This window comes from Microtus ochrogaster, unplaced genomic scaffold (assembly GCF_000317375.1).
Source record: "Microtus ochrogaster isolate Prairie Vole_2 unplaced genomic scaffold, MicOch1.0 UNK61, whole genome shotgun sequence".
Taxonomy (NCBI): Eukaryota; Metazoa; Chordata; class Mammalia; order Rodentia; family Cricetidae; genus Microtus; species Microtus ochrogaster.
This window is the reverse complement of record NW_004949159.1, coordinates 1,869,138-1,895,515: the sequence shown is the minus strand read 5'-3', so window position 1 is coordinate 1,895,515 and position 26,378 is coordinate 1,869,138. Positions and strand designations below refer to the sequence as shown.

The 26,378-nt window shown below is 35.9% G+C and overlaps 1 protein-coding gene and 1 pseudogene across 1 annotated transcript in view; both read right to left on the bottom strand.

Annotated features, from left to right (window-relative positions):
- Ghr (growth hormone receptor) overlaps positions 1-26,378 on the bottom strand; it is a 258,732-nt gene that overhangs the window by 177,724 nt on the left and 54,630 nt on the right. The gene's annotated exons all lie outside the window — the stretch shown is intronic.
- LOC101992275 overlaps positions 26,008-26,378 on the bottom strand; it is an 863-nt pseudogene continuing 492 nt past the window's right edge.

Sequence of the window (26,378 nt, the reverse complement as noted above, 5' to 3'; positions counted from 1 at the left end):
CCAGTCTCATCCCTGTAGCAGACAACCAGTTATGTCCTTTCCTATCTTCTCTGCCACCATTCCTGTTGACTAAGCAGATCTTAATAAAATAGCCTGCTTCCCTCCTTCCTGTGGAGATGCCTCAGTGCCTCCCAGTTAATGCCCCTTTCTAAGGATCAGCTCCCAATACCTAGAAAGGCATTGTTCCTGGAACCCCCAGTGACAAGGTCTACTAGGATCCCAAAAGAACTCCCTACCAAGCAACATACAGTATTCATTTATCTACTCCTAAGAACCAGAGAGTACAACAGAACCAAGGTAAAAAAAAATACAACGAACAAAGACAGGAACAAATATTAGTATCTGAAAATAAAAAATATACCAAACACAGATGTCTAGGTACCAGTGTAAAAACACAATAACAATCAAGACAACATTTCTTCACTAGATCCCAGCAAACCTGCCACATTAGGCCCTGAGAATTGCAACATAGTTGAAACACAGCACAAAGACCTTAAAATAACCTCTATAAATATGACAAAGTTCCTTAAAGAGGAAATGGTTTCTTAAAGAAACGCATGAAAAAACAAACAGTAGAAGGAATTCAATAAAACATCGTTAAATATGAAAGTTGAAGTAGAACCATTAAAGAAAACCAGACTGAGGAATATCTGGAAATGAAAACAATAAGAACATAAATAGGAATCTGAGAGACAAACCTCACCAACAGAATATAAGAGATTAAAGGTACTAAAGACTTGATAAAAGAAATTAATACTTCAGTAAAAAAAAATGTAAAATCTAAAAAAAAAAAAATCCTGTCATGAAACAGCCACGAAATCTAGGACACTGTGAAAAGACCACACAGCTAAAGCTGAGAATAATAGGAATCCAACAAGGAGAAGAAAACCAGATCAAAAACACAGAAATATTTTCAGCAAAACAAAAATAGAATGCCCTAACGTAAAGAAGATGTCTATCCAGGTAAAAAAAAAAGCATATAGAGCACCAACTAAATTGTATCAATATTCCCCTTGACACCTAATAGTCAGAACACAGAGAACAAAAAATTATTAAATATGCAAGTGGGGAAAGATCAAGTAACATAAAAAGAAAGAACTTTTAGCATAACATCTAACTTCTCAGTGGAGAATCTAAATGCTAGATGGGTCTGGATTGTTTTGCTACAAACTGTACGAGACCACAGATTCAAGTCCCATATATTATACCTAACACAACTTTTAGACACATTAGACAAAGAAAATAAAACATTACATGATAAAACCAAATCTAAGTAATTTCTTTTTTTTTAATTTATTTATTTATTAAGGATTTCTGCCTCCTCCCCGCCACCACCTCCCATTTCCCTCCCCCTCCCCCAATCAAGTCCCTCCCCCTCATCAGCTTGAAGAGCAATCAGGGTTCCCTGACCTGTGGGAAGTCCAAGGACCGCCCACCTCCATCCAGGTTTAGTTAGTTGAGCATCCAAACTGCCTAGGCTCCCCCAAAGCCAGTATGTGCAGTAGGATCAAAAACCCATTGTCATTGTTCTTGAGTTCTCAGTAGTCCTCATTGTCTGCTATGTAAGTCCGGTTTTATCCCATGCTTTTTCAGACCCAGGCTAGCTGGTCTTGGTGAATTCCCGAAAGATCATCCCCATTTTCTCAGTGTGTGGGTGTACCCCTCGCGGTCCTGAGTTCCTTGCTCGTGCTCCCCCTCCTTCTGCTCCTGATTTGGACCTTGAGATTTCTGTCCGGTGCTCCAATGTGGGTCTCTGTCTCCTAAAAACAAGGAATTCTTGAAGTTTGCGTACAAATGGATGGAAATAGAAAACACTATCCTGAGTGAGGTAAGCCAGACCCAAAAGAGGAACATGGGATGTACTCACTCATATTTGGTTTCTAGCCATAAATAAAGTAATTTCTATATAATGCAGCCCTACACAGGGTGCGACAAAGAGACTCAGAGATTGTTCAACACATGTAAATTGATGCTTGTAATCTCTTTATAAACATACTAAAAGGCAATAACTTTGTAGTTCTCATTAGATTCGGAAAAGGTCTTTGACAAAATACAACACTTCACAATAAAACTACTGGAAAGATTAAAGATACAAGAGACACACCTCAACAGAAATTCCACTAAAATTAGGAACAATACAAGGTGTACCCTCTTCATACCTATTCAATATATTACTTGAAGCCTTAACGAGAGTGGTAAGATAACTGAAGGAGATCAAGAGAGTATAACTTGGGCAGGAAGAAGTTAAAGTTCTTTATTGAAAACAATATAAAAATATGCATAAGTGACCCTAGAATTCTACCAAGAAACCCCTGAAGTTGGTAAAATTTCATCAAATTACCAGGTACAAAGTTACTATGCAAAAATCAGAAGCCCTTCTACATAAAAATGACGCATAGACAGAAGTAGGAACCAGGGAAACACCTTTCACAATAACCTAAAATAATATAAAAGTCACGGGGCAAATTTAATCAATCAAGTGAGGAAACTTCTATGATACAATTTTAAGACCCTGAAGAAAGAGATCAAAGAAGATAAGAGAAGATGAAAAAAATCTCCCACACTCATGGATTAGTAGGATTAACATAGTAAAAATGACAATCCTACCCAAAGCAATTTACAGTTTTCAGTGAAATCCCCCTCAGAATTTCAACAAAATTCTTCACATACCTTTAAAGGAATTTTTTTTAACTTCTATGGAAACACAAATTACCAAGCATGTCTAAAACATTCTTTGGAGGGAGGGGGCAGAATAAATTTTACTTACGATCTGACTGATTTCTTCGCTATTCTGGGAGCTCTGCTAAAGTCATCCCAGTTGCTGCAAATCATGTACACGTTGATTCTCACCATCTTTGATTTCAAATTGTACTACAGTGGTATAGTTGTAAAAAAGTTCTTGGTACTGGCATGTTTATCAATGGAATGGAACCAAAGACCCAGAGATAAACCCACATGAAGAGAAGGGAGAAAGAATATTAGCAGCTAGAAGGGAAAGGGGACACGAGGGAAACAAGACTCTCCATATCACCAGAAGCGAAGCACATGTGAACTCAAGAGACGGAGGCATCATGCTTAGGCCTACATGGGTCTGCACCAGATAGGGTCCTAGGGCTAAAAGAAATAAACATGTGCCCTAGTCCTAAACCTGAAGCAATCTCCAACTGATAACCACTTGCAAATTAAAATTTAGTTTTATTCAGGAATCAGTTCTGACTGGGGAAACAAACTACTCAGGGGTGGACTGCAGGCCTAGCAGCAGAGAGCCAAGAGAAAACAAACTGAATGGCATCCTTGGAGGTTCCTTGTCTCATAATGTCCTGTCTTTTTTTAAAAAATGTGTTTTAGTTTATATATATATATATTTTCTTACATATACGTATAAACTCATGTAAGATTTTTTTCTCTCTTTTACTCTCCATATCCTTTGTGTATATATTATGGCTGCCAGTTTAGTTTTTCTATGAGATTCCTGAGTATGAGAAGGAGTGGGTATCTCCATCTAAATATGTTTCTTCTGCCTTTCGGGGGTCTCTACTCCCTCTACTTGTTTGATTTGTCCTAATCTGGTAAATTAGGTTTCCCCTTATTATATTTAATTTTATTATTGTCTTTTAGAAGCCTGTTTGTTTTCTAATGAGACAGAAATTTGGTGGATCCTGAGAGCAGGCAAGGTGGGGAGAAACTGGGAGACATAGATGTAGTGGAAACCATAATTAAAATATATTATGTGAGAAAAAAGATTATTTTCAATAAAAGGAAAAATAATAATAATTTGTCAATGAGCCAACAATCTTAAGTGAAATAGTGTACAAACAATAAAAACAGTTATCATTGGCAACATACAGATCTTTTAAACTTGTCTTAAAGAGATTCTTACACACAGTCTACATGCTGGCATGTTGGACCAATCAGCTCTTGTTGAATTTTTGTTTTGTTTTTCCCGTCTACCAGGTTCATAGTCACTGAAGACTAACACAACTTCTGAGTTTCCTCAGAACTACCTGAGAGTGGAGAGCTGGACCAAAACATAATACTTAAGATATGTCTTGGTTAATGTCAAATATAACTAAAATAGATACTGGCACCATGTACTGAGACTGTAACTTAATAAACCTGACTGTTTTGTAAGTGTTTGATAATATTCTGTGGCTGGAATATGGAGGAGTTAGGTATTGGGGACCATTATAGCTGGAGCATGTTACAGGCACAGATGCAGATATTTAACAGCCCATTCTCTTATGAATTGATAAACCGTAACTGAGAGAAATGCAGAGTGACAAAGCTGGCCAACAGGTTTCATAAAGGAACAAGGATTCTATGAAGAATTTGGAAAGGACCCCCTTATGTGAGGTTTTGTTCAAGATGACATATTTCTGCCTGTCGACTGAAAACGGTAATGAACATAAAATTAAAGATAATAGACTACTTTGTTTGTAAAAGTGGTTTTCGAGAACATTCTGGTTCCTGCTGAGAAAGCATTTGCAATTGTTGAATAAATCAGCATCACTGAAGAGAAATGTCCTGCATTTTATTGGGACAATAGAAAAATTGTCCAAAGGGCAAAATCCTACACATTGGAAGCTATATTTGTGAAGATTCATATCCATTTAAAAAGAGAAAACCCAGACCGAAGTGGCATCTCAAGACCAGTTGCATAGAAAAAATGTTTCCCAGGGTCAAGGCTGAGAGGCTGAAAGAGCTGTTGTCCAAGGGCCACAACACACTGTCAGCTGACAGAGGAACGAGGTAATATCATCAAATCAGAATTGATTTTGCAAAGATGGAATGCATAGGATTGAGGTTTCCCTGGTTAGATTTTATTGTCAACTTGATTCGAGCTAAAGCTATCTGAAAAGGGGAGCTTCAGTTGATGAACTGTCACCATGAGATTGCCTATAGCCAGATCTGTAAGGCCATTTCTTGATTAATTATTGATGTGTGTGGTCCCAGTCCACTGGGATCAGTGCCACTGCTTGGCAAGTGGTTCTCGGCCATATGATAAAGTGTGCTCAGCATGCCTTAGGGAGCAAACTGATATGCAGCCTTCCTCCTGTGGTTCTACATCTAGGTTCCCAATTGAACTCCATGCCCTGATTTCCTTCCATGATAAATTGTAAGCTAGAAAATGAAATAAGCCTTCTCCCCATGTTTCTTTCGATCAGTGCGTTAACAAAGCAATAACAGCAAACTTGAGAGAGTAGTTCATGGCTTCGTGCACAATGATTTCAGAGAGCAGCAGACACTAAGCAGTATGTGTTAGTGTCAGAAGCCCAGCAAGGCATTGACAGGAAAATAACTAAGTTAACAACACTCATTAATTTAAGACTGAAACCTTATAAACTGAACTCAAAGGAGTCACCTTTTTTAAAGGTCTAGAGAAGCAGGCTTCATCCCTTTGCTTTCAAATCATAAATTGGGTTTAGCTAAGAGATTCATGCCACAGACTTGGTTATAGTACAGGGGAATATAGTGATTGGGGAAATGACTACTAGGTAATATATCTTTTTACCTTGTAAATATTAGGACCTGAATTTATTTAATCCTGAGGATCTAGGTTTAAAATATATAACGGGTTATGATGGCTGGTAGTTGCAAACCCAATACTGGAGAAATTAAGGGAGGTAGTTTCCTGTGGTTTGTTATTGAAGTTAGGTTTGGTGAATTCTCAGACAGTCATTAAAAATAATAAGATGATGGTATCTGATACCTGAGAAACAATATTCAAGTTTATCATCTGGCTTCCACATGGATACACACACACTCATAAAGACATAAATATAATAAGATGCATTCATAACAAGCTCCCATGTCATATTCACCAGCATGTAAGAGATGTGTAGCTCGAATACAAGATGCTGGCCTCAAACTAACAGTTTTGTCAGATGTTCCTGTACAGGATGTCATCATTGTGTTCTAACATCTAATCACAACCACTGTGCAGTTAATGCCTCTCAAATCCTTACATTTAAAGCTCTGAAGCAACCCAATCTGGGTCCCCCATCACTATCTGATGTCCAACCCAGGACGTACACTGCAAGTGATGGCAATCTTTGGACCTGTAGTAGACTATGCCGCTGACTTTCTGGTAGAGTATAACTTCATCCCCTGTTGGTTGCACAGCACAGATGAAAGATAAGAGTGTTTAAATGCTTCAGAAAACAGGAAAATGGGTATAAATGGGAAAAGCGAAATGAAGAATGAAATAAATGTAACTAGTGTAGAATTCCTACTTCTGGGAAGTATAAAAAACAAAACTTCAACTGAGCTAATACAAATTTGAAATCATCAACTGAGTAACCATAATTAACAGGATTTCTAATGGTTTATATCTACAGTATCTTATAGATAGGAAGATAATATGGGTTTGAGGGAAGCATAAGCTACATTACAAGTTCTAAGCCAGACTGTACTTCAAAGGTAAAAATAAAACAAAGTTAAAGATGTATAACCGCCAAATGGAATAGGTAAGTGAACTGTAGAGTCCCTGAGCCTAAGTGGTTTACCATGAACTCAGTATATAAGCTAAACCCATGGTTTAAGGGTTATATAATAAGTAAATATCCGGTAGTCTCTTAGAAAGAGGGAAAAGTTTATTTGCAAAAAAACCAAAATAGCATGTCTGTCCAACATCACATTGGCAGAAAGATGTCAATGAATGCTTTTGATTTTCTAAATAAAAAAATACCTCATAACTAGAACATTTCAGACATGACAAAAGCGAGAATTTCTTAACTGTGTCAATCAAGTATGGGAGAATAGTAAGCCTTTTTCAGGCATAAAATCTTGAGCTTTTTATAGACTTTTTCAGGAAGTGACTAGAATATTTCCTGAAGCAATATGTCTAAGGAAGAGGTAACAACCAAATAAAGGATATTGGAGACTCAAAGAGGAGTTAAGACAAAATACTCCAGATAGTGGTAGAGCAGTATCCAACTTGGCAACTTTATATGATGCATAGTAAATTGGTGCAATAAAAACCTATCTACGCACAGTAATTCTGTGACCTTAGCTGAATGAAAACAATGGAAATTGGTTTTTTTTAGTGAATGAATCCAGACAGAGTAAACACACACACACACACACACACACACACACACACACACACACCATATACCACACATAAACCTCATACCACACACACATACATACCACTCACTACACACACACACACACACACACACACACACACACACACGACTATACAGTGTGAAGAAGAAAACAGTGCTACCATACTAACAAAGAGGGTCCTATACTGTCAATCCTGCAACATCAACATGGGAGAAAAGACTAGAAAATTGTTTTTACAGATTTTATAGAGTAATGAAAACCAAACTGATGTGAATAAGGGAGTAACACACACCATTTCTAACTGACCTTTATGAAAATAGTAATGGAATTCAGTAAGACAATAATGGATGAAAATTCATAATAAATATGGAGGAACTGAGCAGGTGAGACCTAATTGTATAATGGTGACTTTAGGGATATGAAAAGAAGATGGCCATTACACAAAATATGCTTTATTCAAAAAGAAACAAGGGCACAGGTTTACTACTATAAATCTCTTCCATTTAACAAAATTGACTAAATATAATGAAATATGGAGCAAAGCAAAAAAGATGTGGGCTGTGGGAAGAGACCCACCCTCACCTACATAACAGGAGCTGAAACTTAACACCACGATCTGACAATGGAGAGCTACCAACTATCTCCTTTATTAAAAAATGTAGAGATATATAAAAAAGCCAGGAAAATTATAGCAAATGTTATAGTTGCATCAAGTGAAAGGAATAGGCAAGGAATTAAAACGTTTACTTTGGATCATGAACACCTTTGAAATCAAACTATATTATAGTTTTTTTGACAAATTATCAAATAATTCGTGAAAAGTAAAAAGCAGTAGACAACACTCATTAAATTATGTTTTACATACCTAGGGACTCACAAGTAAGTGTAGTCATGTCAAAGACGTTTTATTCTTACCCAGATGCATGTAATGTGTACAGCTGCTAACCCACAGAGCTGCCTCACATTGTCTGGGTTCCTAACCTCACAAGATTGTTTTTTAGTGACACTTTATGGATTATTGGATTTAAAAGAGTAAGATTTTAGCTCAGTAAAGAGCCTCCTCCCATCCAAAATAACAACCCATAAACTATGAAAGAAGACTACCAAAGCTTAGGGTGGGGCTTAATTTAGTCTTGTTTATTTACTGAAAGCCATGTTTTTCTCCTCTAATTTGGGGAAGTGTAATATAATTGATTATATCTTATAAGTGACAGCTGCCATTGTTTTTAGAGTTTATAATGACTGAATTTGGCTATTTTATAACATGTGCCATTTTAAATACTAGTAATGTCTCTGGGGTAAAGCACTATCTGGCTATTGATAGCTCTATTAAAAAAACAGAAAACTCGAGATGTATAGTATGTTCATCCTATTTTTCCTGTGGTTCCATGTGTCTGTTATTGATTCTGCCAGCAAGAATGCAGTCACATAAATGATCCAAAAAAAAAGCCATAACACACATACACATTAACCTCCTTTTAAAAATAAACATTTTAACCTAGATTGTTTCTTCAGAAATGGCCATTGGACTATTCTGCCACGGCTGAGGTATTGTTAAGATCTTTACACATGTAATAAAAATTAAACCTTATGTATGAGTATGTATGGTGTATTTAATCACTAAAGTATATGTAATAGGATATATAATATATAAACATATCCAGTTTTTTTACTATTAACAAAATGATATTTTTCTTTGATTATATGTCTTTCTTTCTAGTCAAACTGTGTAGTTACTTGAATTCAGCAGTTTCACTACAGAAATGAAAATTGTGCTTATGAAAGTGTCAAGAGAGATTTCAAGTTTGATTTGCTTTTCAATGAGCAATCAAAAAATATATTTCATGGTTATTAGATTGAAGACTAAAAAAGTGATAGAAGAGAAGCCTGGATATACTGACTTTGAGATGCCTATCACACAATTAAAGGTGGTTATAGCTAAGCAAAAGTTTGATCCCTGTGACTCACATGAGAGACATATCACAACACTTAAAGTTGTCCTCTGATCTCCACACAAGTACGTTGGCACACATACAACCACATCCCAATAGAGAGAGGAGAGAAAGAGAGAGAGAGGTGGGGGGGTAGATAGATGACAAGTACAGAGAGAGAGAGAGAGAGAGAGAGAGAGAGGGAGAGAGAGGGAGAGAGAGGGAGAGAGAGAGATTTAAAAACAATGCAATAAATTGTACTGTGTGTTACCTTAATTCAAGGGCAAATAAGGAAAAGGAACCAAGATAGTAAGTTGAGATGAGATGTCCAGGTGATCTGAGGAAAGGTAAATATGGTTTATGAGACACTACGGGAGGGGAGAAAGTTTACTAAATAAACAGAAGGTTCAACTGTCAAGACCCAAGATAGAGCAACATGTGCTGATGTGAAAGCCAGCGTGGGAATCAGAAGACAACATCGGTGTAGTGGAGTGTTGCACGTATGGCCTCATTTCCTATATCATCACTTTTAGCTCTTCCTCTTGCCACTGCTGTGTCTTTGAGAAAGCAGTTAGAATTGTTGAAGATATTTTTTTTTGTTTTCATGAATTGAGATTTTAGAAGAAGCCTGATGCAAAAATAGAAATCATAGATGCTATCAAGAGTCCTAAAATGAATAGGGCAATTCTCCATGGTAGAGTTCCTGGCAATATATCTGCAATGGAACAATGGGAAACTCTTTTGTAAAGGACTAATTTAATATATCCTAGTTCTTCAAAGTTTATGAGCCATATAGTTGAAGCCTCATGAAATTGCATATCTAGTTCATTAACCCAATCATGTCTAATTATTAGCCTATTTCTGATTATATCTTTTGTCACAATGAAAATGAGCACAATAGACAAGATTCCCTTCACCCAAGGCTTCCTGTGCATGTATAAGCATTGGGTAACATAATCCATTTATACTGATGCCTGTCATTTAGGAAAAAAGGACCTAAGGACATATGTATATTTTAGTTCATATTTGAGAACATTTAGTATATTATATTTTTCTTTTAATAAATTTTCATCATTGAACATGAAACTGATTAAATTAATTTCATTAAATTGTCAAAAATTAAAAATAATTTACTAGACAAAGTAAACAAGGTAAAACTGTGTTTTGAAAAGTTAAAAAAAATCAGAACATCATTTCAAGAAGCAACATGCATCAAAAATAATTACAGTGTACTGAATAGCATGTTTCATTCAGAACTCAATAATATTTTGGATTTCTTTCTTATACAAAGGAAATTTTAATTAACTTCTCTGAGTAATAAAAATGGATATGAAATTTAAAAAGAACTCTAGTCCCTGAAACGAAGAAACCAATAACTACTTTTGGTGAGAAGCTCTTTGTAAAGAATTTTTATTCTATATCATGTGTATTTTATCATAATTCTCAATTTACTCATTCTTCCATGCTGCAAAAGTATCTTCTACCCTTTGATAATTTTCCTAAGCCCTGAGTAAACAGGGTGGGCATGTCTTTTAAATCATGTTGAATATGTTTTTACTTAACTGATTTATTTTTCCCTAAAAATTTCTTGCCGCTATAGAGAGGGGTTGTTTTGTGAAAACACATTCCATTTCACACAATTAGTTACCTCATCTCCACAAGTGGAATAGCAACCAAAAATATATAAATATGATGCTATAAGTGACATACTTCATGTCTCAGGTATATTTTGCAAGGCTAGTTGTATTTATTGCTATTAGTGGAAATTGAATTATATATAACTTAATATGTTAACTTGTCAAAAAAGATTTTAAATGTAATCTAAACGCTTCTAGGGTTTATATCCACCAGTGGTTCCATTGCCATTTGAGCCACAGGACACTGCTGCCCTGCTGTGTTCTGTTTCCCTTATTTGGTGTGCTGTAATGAAAGAAATATGGTAGGATTTCTGTGATGCTAAACATATATTAAATATTATTGCTAAAGCATGAGTCCCAGAATTATTGAAATAATCCTGCATTCTTACTTGCATACATGGAAAGTTGAGTTCCTCAGGAAGATTTAAGTTGGAATCTTACCACAGTCACATACCTACCTTGCTATCCAGTTTTCTTAACTTCTTTAACTTCAAATCATTCACTTCCCTGACATTACGGAGGATGAAATGGGATAGTCCGAAGAGAGTACCTAGTAGCAATAATGGCTTCACAACTATTAGGTATGGTGTTCTTTATTTATATAGTAACTTTTATTTAAAAAAGTAATAGATATGTATTGGATATTCAAAAATTGTTGCCAATAATTACTAGATAAAGATTTTTACTTGTTTTCTTAATGAGTTTGATGTCCTAAAATACTGTCATGGTTTGGGCAATGAAAGACTATTATGTGCAGTATAAAGATGTATTAGGAAGCTGGAGAGATGATTTAGTAGTCAAAAGTACTGGCTAATCTTCCAGAGAATCCAGGTTTAATTCCCAGCATGCATGTAGTGACTCACATTCATCTGTTACTCCAGTTCCAGGGGATCTGAAGCTTTCTTCTGGCCTCTGTGTGTGTGGCCAGGCAGACACACTGTGCAGAGATATGCAAGTAGGTAAACATTCGTTCATATAAATTAACTTTCTAAAATTTGTCTTTTAAAAAGAAAAACATGTGTTAGAAGCATGGCTGCTTTGGGAAACTTACTGGAACATGACATTTTTATTTATTGCTTGAAAGCTCTATCCAGATCTACAATATGTTTTATTCAAAACTGCCCCCACTCTTCCCTACCATTCCAGCTAGCTACACTTCCCACCTCTTCTTCTTCCAAGTTTCTTGTATTCGGAAAGAAAGAAAAAAAAAAAACACTGAGCCCATTTAATGTTGTCACTGTGTGAGTAGTTATAGAGCCAGTGCACACACAAGAACTGACAGCAATTCTGACTGCTTGTACAAGATCACAAGACCAACACCAGATCAAGCCAGCCAAAGTTCCTCCAAGAATGAAAGGAGGGCATATGAAACCTTACACATACCTGAAAAGTTATTGGATATCTCAAGAGGGAAAGTCATTATTCATCAGTAAATCAGTCCCTGACATATGATACTTTCAGTGTTCATGAGAGTATGATTCAAGTATTACAGGATTTGGGAAGAAAAAAATGAGCTAATAGATAATACTTTGATGAAAAAGATATATAGATATAGATAGATATATAGTAATACATAAACATTTTCTAAGAAAATTTTGTTTTCCAGGAATTGACAGAAATGAGAACTGTTGAAAAGGAATATAATTGGAAGGAATAGTAGGAACAGTGTAAGGGGAAAAATCCTTTGAACACTTTCAAACAAAGTAGCTTGATAAAGGATAACTTTAAAGCGTCTGTACATCTCCTATAATCAAATGAGAAGCAAATTGAGAAAGAAATCAGGAAACAAGCCCTTTCCAATAGTCACAAATAATATCAAGTAGCTTGGGGTAACTCTAACCAAGCAAGAGAAAGACTTGTATGATAAAAGCTTTGCTTTTTCAAAAGGAAATTTAAAAACAAATTTCAGAAAATTAAAATTTTTCTCATGCTCATGAATGGGAAGAATTAATAGTAAAAATAGTCATCCTACCAATCTTCAAATTAAACATAACCACCACTAAAATTCCAACACAATTATATTGACCTTGAAGTACAATACTCAGATTCATATGGAAAAAAAACAAACTAACAACAACAAAAACAAAAACAGAATAGCTAAAAAATTCTGAAAAATAAAAGAACTGCTAGGTGTCACCATCCCTGATTGCACATTGGACAACAGAGATGTGCTAATGATAATCACATGGTATTGAAATAAAATAGACAAGCTGGTCATTGGAATAAAATTGAAGACCAGGAAGTAAATCCACCTGCAAGCACCTAATTTTGATAAAGAAGACAGAAATACACACTGGGAAAAAAAACTTTAACAGATGGTGATGGTCAAACTGGGTATCTGTATTTAGAAGAACGCAAATAGATCCATATTTATAACCCTGCTCAAAACTCAAAAAAAAGTTGATCAAAGACCTCAAGAGAAAGCCAGACACACTAAACTTTATAGAAGAGAGAATGGTGGCTAGTCTTGAACAAATTAGGACAGGAGGCAACATTTCTGAGCAGAACACTGATAGCACAGCCACTAACAATAATCAATAAATGGGACCTCATGAAATTGAAAAGCCTTCTGTAAGGCAAAGGTCACTGTCAATAGGACAAAATGACAGCCTATAGAATGTGAAAAAGATTTTGCTAACTCCACATCTAATACCGGGCTAATATACAAAATATATAAAGAACTCAGATACTAGATATTTACAAAAATGTAATCTAAGTAAAAATGAAGTACAGGTCTAAACAAAGAATCCCAATAAAGGATTCTGAAATGTCTGAGAAAGAAAAATAAATGTTCAACGTCTTAGACATCATGGAAATGCATATAAAACTACTTTTAGATTCCATCTTGTGCCTGTCAGAAAGGTTAGGATCAAAAACACAAGTGACAGCTAATGCTGGAGAGGATGTGAAGCAAGAGGAACACTTCTCCTTTGCTGTCAGGAGTACAAACTTGTAGGGCCACCATGGAAATGAATATGGCAGTTCCTCATGAAATTGGGAATCGGTCTACTTCATAATCCAACTATATCACTCTTAGACATATATCCAAAGGACGTTCCATTTTACTAAAAGGACACTTGCTAAATTATGTTCATTATGGCTTTATTCATACTAGATAGAAACTGGAAGCAACCCAGATATATCTCCATGAATAATGGATAAAGAAAATGTGGTATATTTACACAATGGAGTGTTACTCCATTGCTAGAAATAATGACATCATGAAAATTGCAGGCAAATGGATGCAATTAGAAAAAAAAATCCCGAATGAGGTAACAAAGACCCAAAAAGATAAATATGCTATGTATTCACTTATAAGTAGATATAAACCCCCTGATAAATGATAATCAATCTTCAAGCTATCATCCCGGAGAGTTAGATAAAGAGAAGGACTCTAGCAAGGATGCATGGATATCCCATAGAAAGGAAAATATAATAGATTTTATGAGTTGAATGAGGTGGGTGGGGATGAGAGCAGGAAGGATTGGGGAGGGAGAAAGAGAATGCTAGGAGAGATAGCTGGGATTGGGGAGTATTGGGGGGTTGGTGTAGAAATCTGTTACAGTGCAATCTTCCTGGACTCTTTGAAGGTGACCCCAGTGAGGACTACTAGTGATGGAGGATATGGAGTATTAACTGGCTATGGATTTTGTAATCAGGCATGGATTTCAATGCCAGGACTGGGATACATTCCTTTAAGTTGTTGGCCAAAGGGGCCAATACAAGCTGATGCTAGGACAGAAGGTTGCTCTTTGTAAACAGACACATGGGGCTCATAGCTTTGGATATTATACAGACTGAGAAGTTTGTGTTTTTATGTGTTGAAGAGTATAGATATTTACAGATTCACATACATGTACACTTACATAAAAACTAATGTAAAAGAGTCCATGAATTTGAAAAATGATTAGGAAGGGTAGGGGTATATGGGAACGTTTGAAGGGAGGAAAAGAAAGGGAAAGGGAAACAGGTAGTTATATTTAAAGCTCAAAGATGAGAAAATTATTTTTTAAAAATACTATGACATCAGAACTAAAAATATTTAAAAATTAAAAAATTAAATCTCAGATGTTTTGTTACAGTGATGAGATGATATCTAACAGAGATATATTTTTCATTAAAATCTTAATACTTTTGTACCATGAGTGAGTAGATAATCAAAAGTAAAATCTTCATGAGATACAAAAATTCTGAATAAATATCTAACCACTGTAGAATATAACAGCGCTCATTTTCTTAAGGCAAGCAATCATTAAGGGATGATTTTTAAAATATGTCATAAGTTGACCAATAAAGTAGAATATATTTTTAAAGTAAATAATCCATAAACTAATAAATTCTTTATTTATATATGTACACTGATAATTTATCCCACTAATAAATCTATCTATCTATCTATCTATCTATCTATCTATCTATCTATCTATCTATCTATCTATCTATCTACCATGAACTATACATGAATGAAAACAGCAGCAAATGTGTAAAGACAGGAACATTCTAGAATATGATTGGTGCTAATATTATACACATAAAAATGAATCATAGGGTAATCTCTCAAATTATTACCTGTGGAAAGTCCAGCTATCCAAGACATTTAGGCAGATTAATTAAGCTCTGATTTCCCTGACTGTTCAGTAACATACACCTAATGAGTATACGTGATGAGAACATCCTTTGACCACTTTAAAATGATTTAAACTTGGATTAAACTTAAATTGAAGCTAGTTTTCTAATCAATGTGTCATTTAAATTTAAATAGAATATAGTCATGAGCAGTATCGTTAGCTGAAGACATGTTTTTTCTACTAAGATAAACCCTCTCTTAATAAATAGGAAGTAGTATAAAATTAAACAAGATTGCTAACAAAATATAATAATTTAATATTTTTTTAACATAGTTACTCTCAAATCTTTCAAAATATGTTTTAAAAATATTGCAAATATGGAGTTAAACCAAAAAAATCTTCTGTGTGCAGAAAACTGTATTGTCTATCAGATTTTTTTAACATCAGAATAAAGTAAAAACCTATTTCAATATTGTAAAAAATACCCTATTTATAAATAATGTCCAGAGTATCTACCATTTAGTTATTGCCAACAGTGTTAGATACTATGTGAAGCTCTTTAAAGGTATTTAATTATTTCAGTTTTAATTTAATTAATTTAATTCTAATTATACAATGAAATCAAATGTATCATACTAATTTGATAAATGATGAACATAATGTTTAAAGATATTGGGTATCTTGTCTATGGCTACCAGCTCACACAGGGTTAGCAAGTATGCATCTATTTGGATTGAAGTACAAAAATCCTTTATACTGTCTAAGCTGAGATTCTGCCAGGTCTACGAAACTGCCCTCATGACAGCAATCAGATCTTCAAACACCAAGTAGGGATCAATGGAAAAACCAGGCCAAGTAATAAAGAATAAATTTGGCATCAACCTAAAGCATGCAGGCTCATGAATTAACTAGATCATACCAATCAGAGGGGACTACCTTCTAACCTGTGTTATTCCACCCACCAGTGGAGATGTTTTGAACTTGATAATCAATGATATATAAACTCAGTATAATTAAATTTTAAACATGCAAATTCTTAATCATACTAGGCACATTTCTGTTACTTAGAAGTCTCACGCAGGTGGTGGCCATTGTTTTGTGTAATGAAGACACTGGGGTATTATTTTATTGTCATAGATTTTATCGTAAAGCACTGTCAACCTAAATGTCCAGAGTCAGGACAAACAGTGTGATATTTCAACTTTGTATCATCAAACTGACTGATGTATTATGAACATGTTTGACCTGTATGTCAGTGTAGCAAGAGATTTGGAATGCTACTTAAGATCAAAGCACAAAGCAGTGCTTTTATGTTTACAGTCATTAACTAGAAATATGTCTATGATGGGTAACACTATTCAGTGATAATGGCCAACTCCAAATTGCCTGAAGTGGAGAAAGTATAAACAAATGTAGTTTCAGTAGAAGCCTAGTAAAATCTTCATGTAATGACAGAACTGTGACTATTTTTTTTAATATGAAAGAGTTCAAGAAACACATTTGTAAGTTACACTTAAAGAAAAAGATACTCAAAGCTCAGCTGAGGGAATGTAAAGGGCATCTCCGTAGGATGAACCCAGTACACAGTGTTAATTACCTAGCCAGAGATTAGGAAGGAAAACTGAACCTGTGTTGTTACTTCTAACTTGTCCTTTCTTTGCATTCTTTCTACATGCCTATTTTAGTGATAATTTTCTATCATACATCTCACAAGCTAATTTCTCAGTCTTAAAAATCATATGTAAAATGATATCACAGGTTGGGCAGCGGTGGGGCACACTTTTAATCTTCGCACTCAGGGGCCACAGTCAGACGTATCTATGAGTTCGAGGCCAGTATAGTCTACATACTGAATTCCTGGATAGCTATTACTGTTACACAGCTGTTACACACCTTGCCATCAAAAAACAAAAACTAAACACCAAACCAAACCAAAACAAAACAAAACAATACCACAGATTTTTGTCTTATTATATTTGGATACCTTTGGTTTTAGTAAAATTCTTAATATTTTATTAAATGTGTTAACAGTAATTCATCTAAGAATTCATCCATAAGTAAACAAATTGACCTCTCTCTATCTCCTCTTTTCTCTCTATTCTCTATCATTTTTCCCTCCCCACTTTTCCTTCCTTTCTCTAATTCTTTTTTCCTTTCCTCTCTCCATTGCCTTCTCCATTTCTCTTTTGCTATCACACACATAAATACACATATTTACACACTATGCACATATAGTATCTATCATATACATATTATACTATATATTTTTTGTTCAATCTCAACCGTAAATCTCAGAACAAGTAATGAGTCATTCACTCAAGGCCTATTGTCTGGTAGGATCAGTGTGGACGTCCATGATCAAACAGAGGCGCCAAAAGAAACCATAAATTTAACCTGAATACACTGCAAGAACTAGAAAGCCGAGTTTCTTCTCCACCTGAGAAAGATCAGGGAAAGGAGGCAGTATCTGTCTATTATTCTTAACATGTATTTGAGTTGTAAGCTCCTATCCTCAGTTTTAAAAGACGAGCAGAAGAAATACATCATGTGAAGGAAAGTGACACAAATAAAAGGCTGTTTATTCATGTTTCTCACAAATCTGTTGTGATCAGTTCAAAAACTGTCCCTACCCTATTGGAACTCAATAAAAATGGAATTAAAAATTATCATTTCTGTAATCAATCAGCCCCATGGAAATTCTATGATGAAAATAAAATAGTTTTAAATATTAAGGATAGACTTGCAAAATGTATTTCTATGGGATTTAAGGACTGAGATATGTACACCAAGCAGTACAGTAACTTTGAGGTCTGATCACCTCAATCCTTGTCGGAAGCTAAGGAAAGACCAGGAAATCATACTCTCCAATCTTAGTTGCATTTTTTTTTTTTGCATTTGAGATTTGTGATGATGTTAGGGAAATGAGAATTCATTTAAACTAATAATTTTCTTTAAAATTAATTTAGTCCTAAGCCTATCTGTATTAAAACATCATACCTTCAAGAAAGGTCGCTGATGGTTTTCAACACTGTTGCTTATAAACAGTTTCCAGTGGTTGACAAAGATGTTAACTTATCAAGCATGGCAATGACCTTGAATGTACTTTCACTTTTCTAATTTTACATGCTAATCCCAGTTCCTCCTCCCTTACTCCTTCTGCTCCCTCCACCTTCCCCCACTGGACCCCCATCTACTCCTCAGAGGGTAAGACTTTCCATGAGGAGACAATAAAGTGTGGCATATCAGTCTGAGACCTGACCAAGGCTCTCCACCTTATATCCAGGCTAAGGAAGGTATCCCTCCAGAGAGAATGGGCTCTAAAAATCCAATACAAGCAGTAGGGATAAAACCTGGTCCCATTGCCAGTGACCCCACAGACTGGCCCAGCCATCTGACTGTCACTCACATTCAGAGGGCCTTGTTTGTCCCCTTGCTGGCTCACCAGCTGTCAGTCTGGAGTCAGTGAGCTTCCATTAGCTCAGGTAAGCTGTTCCAGTGAATATTTCCCTCACGGAACTTTCAGTTTTTTAAGGAATGCAGTTTGGTGTCACCAGCTTGTCAGCAGCAATGTATCACATACCTTGTTTTCATTCTCTGTGCTGTGCAGTTTGGTCAGAGTTTGTTATTGCACTCAAGGGACCACTCCCTTTGTCAGATACTATTCCATCTTGAACTGAGTAAACAGCCTTGCGGAATTTCTGAGATGCTGAACCAACTCTTGGGTGACTTTCTTTCAGAATGTGATGTGTAATATTTATGAATCACAGTTTAGGAATATTATAGCTTTTAATAGCTTAATAAGCAGCATTTCATTGCCATGGTGTGGGAAAAAGAGAGTGAATCATCCTAAGTGTACATAATGTTTAACTATTAAAACTGAATTTACATTACAAGTATTTACATTAGCAATCATTTAAGACATTTTAAGAGATGTGATTAAGGTCACAGATCACTAGGACTCCTTTATGTTGTTTGTTTGTGTTTTCCCTATTGTAGATTGAATAAAGGTGAAATGGATATCACTACACAATGATGTAAGGATGAACAAATTAACAAGCAAAAAACCATTTTATATTAAATTAAAGATGAACTTTAAAAAGCAGATATTTTAGTTAAACATAAATATTAAACCATGATGCAATTCATTACCAAAATCCTGGGACCTGTCAGGAACAAGGGTTAAGCCAGAAACCTATGCTATGCCTGACTGCCCTCTAACCTGAGGTAAACTGTTTAACCTAGCCAACATTCAAATTATCTACCTAAAAGCATAATGAGAATCTCACATCGTTGCTAAGAACATTTGGAAAACTACTTATTGTCCTTAGAATGCAATATGAAGACAATTACCATAATAACTGACATTTGTGATAGGCCTCAGGACTCACTAATTTAAGGAAATCTGTCCCAATGACATTTGAGAAAACAGAATTAGTGAGGCCTGGCTCATTTTTCCTCATGCAACTTCCGTGTTTGTGTCTTGCTCACTAAGGAGCCTCCTCCTTATATCTTGCAAGGAAGGGATATCCCAAAGTACAGATACAAATAAACATACTTGTTTAAGAAGGAGAGCACCTGTGAAAGTATGCTTGGTAGTTCCCCTCAAACACCAGTCACCATTAACAATCTTAGCCCACCCAAACATGTCTGGGCTGATCTATGTTTTAAATCACACCAAGCATAAAGAACACACGGATTTCCAAGCATCATCTAGGTCTTGTTTTCTTTCTTTCTTTTTTTTTTTCTAGGTGCTTACTTTCATTTATTAGTTTTCTTTTTTTTAATTTATTTATTTATTGAGGATTTCTGCCTCCTCCCCGCCACCGCCTCCCATTTCCCTCCCCCTCCCCCGATTAAGTCCCTCTCCCTCATCAGCTTGAAGAGCCATCAGGGTTCCCTGACCTGTGGGAAGTCCAAGGACCGCCCACCTCCATCCAGGTTTAGTGAGTTGAGCATCCAAACCGCCCAGGCCCCCCCAAAGCCAGCACGTGCAGTAGGGTCAAAAACCCATTGCCCTTGTTCTTGAGTTCTCTGTAGTCCTCATTGTCCGCTATGTTCAGCAAGTCCGGTTTTATCCCATGCTTTTTCAGACTCGGGCCAGCTGGCCTTGGTGAATTCCCGAAAGAACATCCCCATTGTCTCAGAATGTGGGTGTACCCCTCGCGGTCCTGAGTTCCTTGCTTGTGCTCCCCCTCCTTCTGCTCCTGATTTGGACCTTGAGATTTCTGTCCGGTGCTCCAATTTGGGTCTCTGTCTCTGGAGAGGGTGTGGAGAAAGGGGTACACTCATCCATTGCTGGTGGGAATGCAAACTTGTGCAACCACTCTGGAAAGCAGTGTGGCGGTTCCTCAGGAAATTCGGGATCAACCTACCCCTGGACCCAGCAATACCACTCTTGGGAATATACCCAAGAGAGGCCCTATCATACAACAAAAGTATATGCTCAACTATGTTCATAGCAGCATTGTTTGTAATAGCCAGAACCTGGAAACAACCTAGATGCCCTTCAGTAGAAGAACGGATGAAGAAAGTATGGAATATATACATATTAGAGTACTACTCAGCAGTAAAAAACAAGAACTTCTTGAAGTTTGCATACAAATGGATGGAAATAGAAAACACTATCCTGAGTGAGGTAAGCCAGACCCAAAAAGAGGAACATGGGATGTACTCACTCATATTTGGTTTCTAGCCATAATTAAAGGACAGTGAGCTTATAATTTGCAATCCTAGAGAAGCTAAATAAGAAGGTGAATCCAAAGACAGATATATAGGCATCCCCCTGAATATTAACCTTCATCTAGGTCTTGTTTTCAAAAGGCTCCCATGGCATATAAACCTTTTATTTTAAATTTCTATATTTTCTTTTAACTGATTGTTCTTTCTTTTTAATAGTTGAATCCAGACTACTCTCAGGAGGAAAGAAAAATTTCTTAAATTGGGCATTACTTTAAGCATTTCTAAACATGCTTCATTTAAACCTTCAACACTAACCTTGCAATTGGTCTTCCCAGTGCAGAGCTCACTAACACTTTGTGGTGAATTAATAAGAAACTGGGGATGTTGGGGTAATGAAGGACAACAGTAAACTGGGGAGGTGGAAACATGAGGTTTGGGAATTTAACGTAATGTTCAGCTAGACGGTGGTTTCAAAGTTAGCTTGAGATACACAATAACCTGTCTCAAAAAGGGAAAGAAGGAGCTAAAAAGAGAGACAGAGACAGAGAAAGACAGACAGACAGAAAAAAAAAACCCTCCTCAAAAAAAGTAAACGTTCAGGTCTGCTAGTGCTGAAGGAATGGCAGAATGGTTAAGAGTCCAGAGCTCTTCTTTTATTTAGGGCAGCATTTCTCAACCTGTGGCTCAATATCAGATATTCTGCATCTCATATATTTACATTATAATTTATAACAGAAGCAAAATTACAGTTATGAAATAGCAATGAAATAATTTTATGGTTGGGGGGGTCATTGCAATACAAGGACCTATATTAAAGGATCCCAGCATTAAGAAGGTTGAGAACCACTACTCTAGAGGATCTGGGTTCAATTTCCAGCACCCACATCCAGCTCTTAATGTCTGTAACTCCAGTCGTGTAGAGACTGTAATTTTCTGGTCACACCCATCTGGTCTCCATGGGCACCCTACACACTTGGTACATGGATACAAGTAGAGAAAATACCAATAAACAAAATGAAAATAATTAATCAAAAACTGGTAAGATAATACAAGACTCGAGATTGGAGTGTGGATCCTCAGCATCCACATAAAGGCAGCGGCATCCTGGCAGTCCTACTGAGCTCAGGAGGACTGGATCCATAAGGTTCAGTTGCCTTGCTAGACAGGCTGAACAGAGCAAAGTCTGGTTATGTAAAAGACCTCACCTCAGTAAATAACTGTGTAAAACCATCTAATAGGACTACTGATATAATCTTATTGCCTCCACATGCACACATGAAAACTAGCAATAATAAAATCTTGTGCCATATTTCAAGGATATAATATATTCTAGACATTACTGCAGGCTGTGTCTTTCATTTGTACACAATGGCACAGTGCTCTTGGGATGGGACTCTTACCACTGCTTTCTTGGAAGAGGAAGGAATTACAGGGAACACCGCACCAAGACTAGATGAAATCATGATCTCCTATTAATTCTCTGCCTGTCACATTATGGCAAATGCTAAACAAAAGCTGACTCTTGCTTGCCACATGAGCTTTTAAATGTGAGAATAATTTTTAAATTCAAATCTAAATATGTTTAAAGTCCACACACGAAGTTCCCAGGAGGAGAAAATACAAAACTATTATGAAAAATAAAACTGGGAAGGTATCTATCAATAGATGTCCCTTGTAGTATAAATAATAGCTTATTTTTATCCTTATTGACCATTTACACTTTTAAAAGAAAATACAAATATCGTGCTGTTTCCATATTTCATATTTCAAAGTAAATACAAAATCCATTCAATTGAATATACTAACATATTGATTAAATTTATTAGTATTTTATTTATTATGATAGATATAATTTTAGTATTAGTTAAACTGAATCCTGCAGTTTATGAATGAGATCTACTGATGGTGACGGTGGTGTTGTGTCCCACTTTTAGTTTATCAGCTGAAGTTTTGTTGAAGTTGTATCAGCTCTTCACCCTCTAATCTATGGGAAAATGTCATTACAGCAACTCATTCCTTTTTGATATACTATCTTAATAAAGAAATTAAACCATAATCTATTCAACCAACAGTTTATGACTGAGTTGATGCAGGAATGAAATCCAACTTCAAATATAAGAATAAGTAGGCCATTAGATAGGAATTATATGTATATATGATAATAGTCTAATAGCTTTCTTATAAGTGTAAATGTGGCTTTGAAAATGTATTTCTTGAGCACCTGAGCTTTAGAGTTTAAAGTAAAATTCAAAAATTTTGGTACAACTTGAAGATTCATAGCTTCAAGTCCTAACTATTCAGGAGCATTGTGCTAGCCAGAGTCACACAGTGTAATGCTGTCTCAAATAACCAGTAAGTAAATAAGTTCAAGCACATATCCCAAACGTGGATTACATCATCCTGAGAGTACAAACAGGGATACGGAAATTAGATGCACTTGAGATGTGTCGGGAAACTATTCAGAGATTCACAGAATTGAAGGCAACAGAAAATGAATGTTTTCTGTCATGATTTTCATCCAATAACTGGCATATTAGCATAACTAAAGACACAAAGAGAGTAAAAACGACAAATTCCGGAAACTGTTTTATGAAATTTTACACGGTTCCAATACATCTCAGTGGGAAGGAAATGACTTCTAAGAGAGAGAATGAATGACTGCTCACAACAGACAACAAAAGGAGACGCAGAGCTCTCGCTCAATGGTCTCTATGGAGAAAGAAGCAATGGGAAATAATTGGCACTATAAAAGTTGTATCTTTTTTCAAATCCAAAGTTGCTACATTCTTTAATATTCTAGAGAACAAGAGACAATATATAGCTTAATTTTGCCCTGCCGGAAGTGGAATAACTTGGAAGAAATACCCCTTAAAAGTAGGAAGTCAATCGCTGCTGTATTCTCCAACATGTTAACATAACTATTTCACAAAACCCAATAGACAGGATGCCCCCGACTACACGGCAAGGCTCTAGCAATCCCTCTCTCTCCCTGATGTGTTTGACAGCTTACAACTCTCCCTCTTTGTATGACAACTAAGAGGTAAACTGATCTGTCAGGAGAGTGCTACCACAGCCCAGCTCTCAAGAGCCTGAAATGTGAAGTTCCTTCACAGGCTGTCAGGAGCTAGCCAGTGCTCTCCGTTCTTTCTTTTTATGATTCTGGTTGTAAAAGCCTCTGGAAGGCTTTCCAGCAATTAGTCTCCTGGGGACCTGTTAATCGGGTCCTGTCAGACAGCTAATATTTATGACAACGGAAGGTAAATGGTCTGTTGAAATGCAGCCTGCTAATCATTAATTTCACTGCTCAGAGGGAGAATCACAGTTTACATATTCCCTTTGAAAAGTGTTAAAAATGTATGCATGGGATTCTAAAAACGGGTTTAAAATATCTAGAGGTCTTTTTGTTGTTGTTGTTAAAAGGATTTCATAGGGAAATAATAAACAATAAAAGCAAACCAGTTTCACGTATTTCATAAATTTCTATCACAAGAAAAGCTCCTTTATCATAATGAATTGCAATTACAAAGATTATAAAGAACCCCTGTATCCTAAACACTTTTTGAAATTAAATATATATGTATATTTATTAAACTCCAGCATATTTCTTTTGTATTTGCATTTTTAAATCACAATACAGAATATTATCTTTCATTATGGCGTATCAAAACATTTATTTTTGTCCAGTCTCCTATCATCTCTTCTGCCTCATCATCCTTCTGATTTCCCTGTAGCTTTCTTCCTACAGTAGCCCCCATGTTGCTCATGTGACATGTGTCCCATTACCCTCTCCATCTTTTTAGACATCTCTTTCTCTTGTGTCTCGGATACGGTTCTAACCTCATATCCTCTGTCCACACTTATATCCACATATCCACACCCTTATATCCACATATCCACACCCTTATATCCACATAGCCACACCCTTATATCCACATATCCACACCCCTATATCCACATATCCACACATATAAGCATTGAAACCTAGACTCTGCATATGAGACAGGATAGCCATTATATTTGTTCCTCCTTGTGGGTCATCTTAGCTAACATATTATTTCTGTGAGTTTATGAACATCTGTGATTGAATGCCTCATGTAATCAATGTTGTTTTATTTTCATTTTTATTGAATCACCTTGATTTGATTAAGTCACAAGTATATTGTCCTGTTCTTGTCTTTCCTCAAGTTAATACTTCTTGATATTTCTGTATTTTCTGTATATTTATTCATTACAAACTAGTAAAGTTATTTTTACTAAGAGAACTGTGAAGAATTAAGGCAAGGGTGATTTCTTAAAATTTTAATTTCCATGTTTAGGATGCTTAGGCAAGAGAACTATCATGATTTCAAGTCCAGCATGTACTATGCCCTGTCTCAAAATTAAACAAATATATATATATCCACCCAAAAGAGTTCACAATATTAAACTTGTTGTTTTAAACTTGGGATGGGTGGATATTTCAGGAGATAAAACTACTGCTATTCAGAGAACTTGCTGACTTTTACTATGTTTCATTCACAACCTATCATTTTATTGGTTATTAAATACAAGACAAGGTTTGGAATTAGGGTTTCTTTCTGCTCGAGCTGTGCTAGTCCACACAACAACCGGACGTCAAACCTCATTTGCTGGTTAAGACATTTCTTCAAATTTGCAATAAATCATCAAATTAGAGATCACTGCATATCCTACTACTATAAGGAAGAAAGTGCCAAATAAAAGTAATTAAATCTCAACGTACAGGAATTCAGGTCAAGAAACATGAAACCCTGCTTTCTACCAAGGAGAAGTTATAATAGAATTAAATTAAATCTAATAACCATAAGATCATTTGATTTGATTTGAACAATTCTGTGAGGAAATCAAATACAGACAGTGAAATTTGCTTCACTACTCTCAAGTAATTTAACTGACCATATTTAACAAATCAAAAATAGATTTAGTTTTAAACCTATGTGCATATACACAAATGTATAGACGTAAGTTTAAACAGCAGAGAGGTGCACTCAGGGAACTTCTCTCTTGTTGGTTCTTTTAAAGAAAACACAAATAGTTTATATCGCGGTATTTTTTATTTAATAACGTTTTATATTTTCCAAATATACAGCTGATTGAACCTCTTTATGCATCTTCACCAGCAGCTGGGCATCTCCACCCTTTGTATTTTTGATATAAATTACTTGGGCTCTATACTTTGAAACCAGCTTGATAAGCCCTTTACTAAGTAACTCCTGAAGGGCTGCCCTGGCCAAAGAACTGCGAATCTTCAGTCTCTGGGAGAGCAAAGCTTGAGTAATAAGTTTACAGTTGAGAACTTCCTTACAGAATTTGTCGGACATAGCCTTGTCAAACAGGACTAGATTGTTGAGCTTATTCCGAACTTTGCCTTTGTACAACTTTTTTTTTTTTCTTGCCTTGCCTTGCCTTGCCTTGCCTTGCCTTGCCTTGCCTTGCCTTGCCTTGCCTTGCCTTGCCTTGCCTTGCCTTGCCTT